The sequence below is a fragment of the Teleopsis dalmanni genome, chromosome 2, assembly GCF_002237135.1.
Source record: "Teleopsis dalmanni isolate 2A chromosome 2, ASM223713v2, whole genome shotgun sequence".
Classification (NCBI taxonomy): Eukaryota; Metazoa; Arthropoda; class Insecta; order Diptera; family Diopsidae; genus Teleopsis; species Teleopsis dalmanni.
In genome coordinates, this window is record NC_051847.1 from 243,948,740 (window position 1) to 243,956,077 (window position 7,338).

Sequence of the window (7,338 nt, forward strand, 5' to 3'; positions counted from 1 at the left end):
AAGCGACGACAAAAAGTTAAAAAAAAATACATTTTTTTTAATATTTAATAATCAATACTAAGTTTTGTTTTATATTACGTACCTTATCTAAAAGTTGCAGAAAGTAATTTGGCTCCAGCCAGCAGCTTCAGCAAAAATTCACTCAAGTTGAGACGAAGAAGACGTAATAGCGCTGACGATTTACGAAGAAGACAACAAAAGCGAGGAACAGTTAAAACCTCATAAAAAAACAATATGAAAAACCGACAATATATAATCGAACGTACGAACGAAAGACAAGACGTCAAGCTTTCTTTAGCTATTTTACTTGAGTTTATTTCTTTTAAATATTTTTTTTATTTACTTATTTATTCAATTTTTTTTAAATTCTGTTTTTAATAAACTTAGGAAAGTTAAAAATTTACCGAAACGTCTTGTTAAACACTTCAACGACGACGACGACGACGACAACGACGACGATAACGACGACGACGACGACAATGAATCAACCAGGCAAAATTTGTAGCAGATGTTTACTTGTTTCTCCTTTACTTGCTTTTATTTTTTATATTTTTTGCTTTTTCTTAATACAACAATATTTTAACTTTATAATTTTTTAAATAAGATTCGGACTTTTCGAACAAAAAAAAATCCCAGCACACGTCCACAATCGTAGCAAGTTAGAGGCAGACTGAAATAAACGACTGCTTGTATCGGAGCAGAAGAGAAATATGAAATTTTTTTTTTTGCACTACCGACAATAGAATTTAATGCGCTCTCATCGCTCTTTACACAGAATCTACACAATTTCAGCATCAGCAAAAATTCACTCAAGTTGAGACGAAGAAGACGTAATAGCTGACGAGTTACGAAGAAGACAACAAAAAAAAAAACAAAAAAATATAAAAAACAATATGAAAAACCGACAATATATAATCGAACGTACGAACGAAAGACAAGACGTCAAGCTTTCTTTAGCTATTTTACTTGAGTTTATTTCTTTTAAATATTTTTTGCATTTACTTATTTATTAAATTTTTTTTAAATTCTGTTTTTAATAAACTTAGGAAAGTTAAAAATTAACCGAAACGTCTTGTTAAACACTTCAACGACGACGACGACAATGAATCAACCAGGCAAAATTTGTAGCAAATGTTTACTTGTTTCTCCTTTACTTGCTTTTATTTTTTATATTTTTTGCTTTTTCACAATCGTAGCAAGTTAGAGGCAGACTGAAATATACGACTGCTTGTATCGGAGCAGAAGAGAAATATGAAATTTTTTTTGCACTACCGACAATAGAATTTAATGCGCTCTCATCGCTCTTTACACAGAATCTACACAATTTCACGCCCAACCAACCAACTAACCAACCACCTTATATGATTAATAATTTTGACCTTGGGCATTGAAAAATATATGCCGGTAGATTAAACGTAAAACTCTTTACGACAAAGATTTTATTTACAAACATATATACATACATGTGAACATATGTATATAAGCATACATATGTTTACTTGTGTATAAAGAAAGGTGATAAATTTTTGAAGATTATAAGCAAATATATATAAAAATATAAATTTGGAATATAAGAAAGATAAAATTTGATAAACTCCATCTCGAAAATATATTAGCGGTTGAGTAGGGATTCTTTGGGCGTTCAATTTTTCTTCTAGTCCGATTCATGTTAAATTTCTTTATTTACAGTTACGTTTGATTATGATAAACCAAAAATGTAGTAATAAATTCGAAGTTCAAGAAATGAAGATAACCGACACGAGCACCACTCAATATGGTAAATGCAACAAAAATTTTTTAAATCGTGAATAACAGTAAATAGCAATGCAAAAAATTTACAATACTTTTTCAATGTTACAACAAAACTTTATAGACAATGTACGGTAATTACGCGTACTCGTTCTCGTATTCGTACAACAGAAATTATTTTCAAATAATTCCTTATGCAAATCATGCAAAATTGTTATATTATTCTGTTTAATGAATTATTATTATTTAGACATATTGAATTAATTGCTGCAAGTTAATTGCTAGACTCATTAAATTTGATGAATGTTACCAATATATGAATGAGCTACAATTCAGTTTGAGCAATGAAGCGTAAACGAAACATTGGACCACTAATTTTAAACAGCAAAAAACACAAGTGCAAAAAAAGATTTAATGAAATAAGTGTTATTTAACACTTACTTTGTGCTCAATGGTCGTTTGTAGATTCTTATCCAAATGCACCTTTATAATTTGGGTGCCATCCAATTTGGCACGAATACGTTTGCCTACGATCTCTGCTGGAAACACTAAATCTTCTAAAATAAAATACACAGCAGTTAAACTACGCGAACGGATTATTGCACCGTCTTGTTTTTACGAAAACTTTGTAGTTACTCGTTCACTATCTAAGTCTTTACGGTGCTGATATAACTCTTCCTCTTCAAGTGGTCCTTGCAAACCCTTATGAAATATTTTTCTCATCCACCAGAAACTCCATCTCGAAAATATATTAGCGGTTGAGTAGGGATTCTTTGGGCGTTCAATTTTTCTTCTAGTCCGATTGATGTTAAATTTCTTTATTTACAGTTACGTTTGATTATGATAAACCAAAAATGTAGTAATAAATTCGAAGTTCAAGAAATGAAGATAACCGACACGAGCACCACTCAAATATGGTAAATGCAACAAAAATTTTTTAAATCGTGAATAACAGTAAATAGCAATGCAAAAAATTTACAATATTTTTTCAATGTTACAACAAAACTTTATAGACAATGTACGGTAATTATGCGTACTCGTTCTCGTATTCGTACAACAGAAATTATTTTCAAATAATTCCTTATCCTTATGCAAATCATGCAAAATTGTTATATTATTCTGTTTAATGAATTATTATTATTAAGACATATTGAATTAATTGCTGCAAGTTAATTGCTACACTCATTAAATTTGATGAATGTTACCAATATATGAATAAGCTACAATTCAGTTTGAGCAATGAAGCGTAAACGAAACATTGGACCACTAATTTTAAACAGCAAAAAACACAAGCGCAAAAAAAGATTTAATGAAATAAGTGTTATTTAACACTTACTTTGTGCTCAATGGTCGTTTGTAGATTCTTATCCAAATGCACCTTTATATATAATTTGGGTGCCATCCAATTTGGCACGAATACGTTTGCCTACGATCTCTGCTGGAAACACTAAATCTTCTAAAATAAAATACACAGCAGTTAAACTACGCGAACGGATTATTGCACCGTCTTGTTTTTACGAAAACTTTGTAGTTACTCGTTCACTATCTAAGTCTTTACGGTGCTGATATAAGTCTTCCTCTTCAAGTGGTCCTTGCAAACCCTTATGAAATATTTTTCTCATCCACCAGAAACTCCATCTCGAAAATATATTAGCGGTTGAGTAGGGATTCTTTGGGCGTTCAATTTTTCTTCTAGTCCGATTCATGTTAAATTTCTTTATTTACAGTTACGTTTGATTATGATAAACCAAAAATGTAGTAATAAATTCGAAGTTCAAGAAATGAAGATAACCGACACGAGCACCACTCAATATGGTAAATGCAACAAAAATTTTTTAAATCGTGAATAACAGTAAATAGCAATGCAAAAAATTTACAATATTTTTCAATGTTACAACAAAACTTTATAGACAATGTACGGTAAAATTACGCGTACTCGTTCTCGTATTCGTACAACAGAAATTATTTTCAAATAATTCCTTCCTTATGCAAATCATGCAAAATTGTTATATTATTCTGTTTAATGAATTATTATTATTAAGACATATTGAATTAATTGCTGCAAGTTAATTGCTACACTCATTAAATTTGATGAATGTTACCAATATATGAATAAGCTACAATTCAGTTTGAGCAATGAAGCGTAAACGAAACATTGGACCACTAATTTTAAACAGCAAAAAACACAAGTGCAAAAAAAGATTTAATGAAATAAGTGTTATTTAACACTTACTTTGTGCTCAATGGTCGTTTGTAGATTCTTATCCAAATGCACCTTTATAATTTGGGTGCCATCCAATTTGGCACAAATACATTTGCCTACGATCTCTGCTGGAAACACTAAATCTTCTAAAGCAAAATACACAGCAGTTAAACTACGCGAACGGATTATTGCACCGTCTTGTTTTTACGAAAACTTTGTAGTTTCTCGTTCACTATCTAAGTCTTTACGGTGCTGATATAAGTCTTCCTCTTCAAGTGGTCCTTGCAAACCCTTATGAAATATTTTTCTCATCCACCAGAAACTCTATCTCGAAAATATATTAGCGGTTGAGTAGGGATTCTTTGGGCGTTCAATTTTTCTTCTAGTCCGATTCATGTTAAATTTCTTTATTTACAGTTACGTTTGATTATGATAAACCAAAAATGTAGTAATAAATTCGAAGTTCAAGAAATGAAGATAACCGACACGAGCACCACTCAATATGGTAAATGCAACAAAAAATTTTTAAATCGTGAATAACAGTAAATAGCAATGCAAAAAATTTACAATATTTTTTCAATGTTACAACAAAACTTTATAGACAATGTACGGTAATTACGCGTACTCGTTCTCGTATTCGTACAACAGAAAATAAATTATTATTTTCAAATAATTATTATTATTTTATTTTCAAATAATTCCTTATGCAAATCATGCAAATTTGTTATATTATTCTGTTTAATGAATTATTATTATTTAGACATATTGAATTAAATTGCTGCAAGTTAATTGCTACACTCATTAAATTTGATGAATGTTACCAATATATGAATAAGCTACAATTCAGTTTGAGCAATGAAGCGTAAACGAAACATTGGACCACTAATTTTAAACAGCAAAAAACACAAGCGCAAAAAAAGATTTAATGAAATAAGTGTTATTTAACACTTACTTTGTGCTCAATGGTCGTTTGTAGATTCTTATCCAAATGCACCTTTATATATAATTTGGGTGCCATCCAATTTGGCACGAATACGTTTGCCTACGATCTCTGCTGAAAACACTAAATCTTCTAAAATAAAATACACAGCAGTTAAACTACGCGAACGGATTATTGCACCGTCTTGTTTTTACGAAAACTTTGTAGTTACTCGTTCACTATCTAAGTCTTTACGGTGCTGATATAACTCTTCCTCTTCAAGTGGTCCTTGCAAACCCTTATGAAATATTTTTCTCATCCACCAGAAACTCCATCTCGAAAATATATTACCGGTTGAGTAGGGATTCTTTGGGCGTTCAATTTTTCTTCTAGTCCGATTCATGTTAAATTTCTTTATTTACAGTTACGTTTGGTTATGATAAACCAAAAATGTAGTAATAAATTCGAAGTTCAAGAAATGAAGATAACCGACACGAGCACCACTCAATATGGTAAATGCAACAAAAATTTTTTAAATCGTGAATAACAGTAAATAGCAATGCAAAAAATTTACAATATTGTTTCAATGTTACAACAAAACTTTATAGACAATGTACGGTAATTACGCGTACTCGTTCTCGTATTCGTACAACAGAAATTATTTTCAAATAATTCCTTATGCAAATCATGCAAAATTGTTATATTATTCTGTTTAATGAATTATTATTATTTAGACATATTGAATTAATTGCTGCAAATTAATTGCTACACTCATTAAATTTGATGAATGTTACCAATATATGAATAAGCTACAATTCAGTTTGAGCAATGAAGCGTAAACGAAACATTGGACCACTAATTTTAAACAGCAAAAAACACAAGCGCAAAAAAAGATTTAATGAAATAAGTGTTATTTAACACTTACTTTGTGCTCAATGGTCGTTTGTAGATTCTTATCCAAATGCACCTTTATATATAATTTGGGTGCCATCCAATTTGGCACGAATACGTTTGCCTACGATCTCTGCTGAAAACACTAAATCTTCTAAAATAAAATACACAGCAGTTAAACTACGCGAACGGATTATTGCACCGTCTTGTTTTTACGAAAACTTTGTAGTTACTCGTTCACTATCTAAGTCTTTACGGTGCTGATATAACTCTTCCTCTTCAAGTGGTCCTTGCAAACCCTTATGAAATATTTTTCTCATCCACCAGAAACTCCATCTCGAAAATATATTACCGGTTGAGTAGGGATTCTTTGGGCGTTCAATTTTTCTTCTAGTCCGATTCATGTTAAATTTCTTTATTTACAGTTACGTTTGGTTATGATAAACCAAAAATGTAGTAATAAATTCGTAGTTCAAGAAATGAAGATAACCGACACGAGCACCACTCAATATGGTGAATGCAACAAAAATTTTTTAAATCGTGAATAACAGTAAATAGCAATGCAAAAAATTTACAATATTTTTTCAATGTTACAACAAAACTTTATAGACAATGTACGGTAATTATGCGTACTCGTTCTCGTATTCGTACAACAGAAATTATTTTCAAATAATTACTTATGCAAATCATAATTGTTATATTATTCTGTTTAATGAATTATTATTATTTAGACATATTGAATTAATTGCTGCAAATTAATTGCTACACTCATTAAATTTGATGAATGTTACCAATATATGAATGAGCTACAATTCAGTTTGAGCAATGAAGCGTAAACGAAACATTGGACCACTAATTTTAAACAGCAAAAAACACAAGCGCAAAAAAAGATTTAATGAAATAAGTGTTATTTAACACTTACTTTGTGCTCAATGGTCGTTTGTAGATTCTTATCCAAATGCACCTTTATAATTTGGGTGCCATCAAATTTGGCACGAATACGTTTGCCTACGATCTCTGCTGAAAACACTAAATCTTCTAAAATAAAATACACAGCAGTTAAACTACGCGAACGGATTATTGCACCGTCTTGTTTTTACGAAAACTTTGTAGTTACTCGTTCACTATCTAAGTCTTTACGGTGCTGATATAACTCTTCCTCTTCAAGTGGTCCTTGCAAACCCTTATGAAATATATTTCTCATCCACCAGAAACTCCATCTCGAAAATATATTACCGGTTGAGTAGGGATTCTTTGGGCGTTCAATTTTTCTTCTAGTCCGATTCATGTTAAATTTCTTTATTTACAGTTACGTTTGGTTATGATAAACCAAAAATGTAGTAATAAATTCGAAGTTCAAGAAATGAAGATAACCGACACGAGCACCACTCAATATGGTAAATGCAACAAAAATTTTTTAAATCGTGAATAACAGTAAATAGCAATGCAAAAAATTTACAATATTGTTTCAATGTTACAACAAAACTTTATAGACAATGTACGGTAATTACGCGTACTCGTTCTCGTATTCGTACAACAGAAATTATTTTCAAATAATTACTTATGCAAATCATGC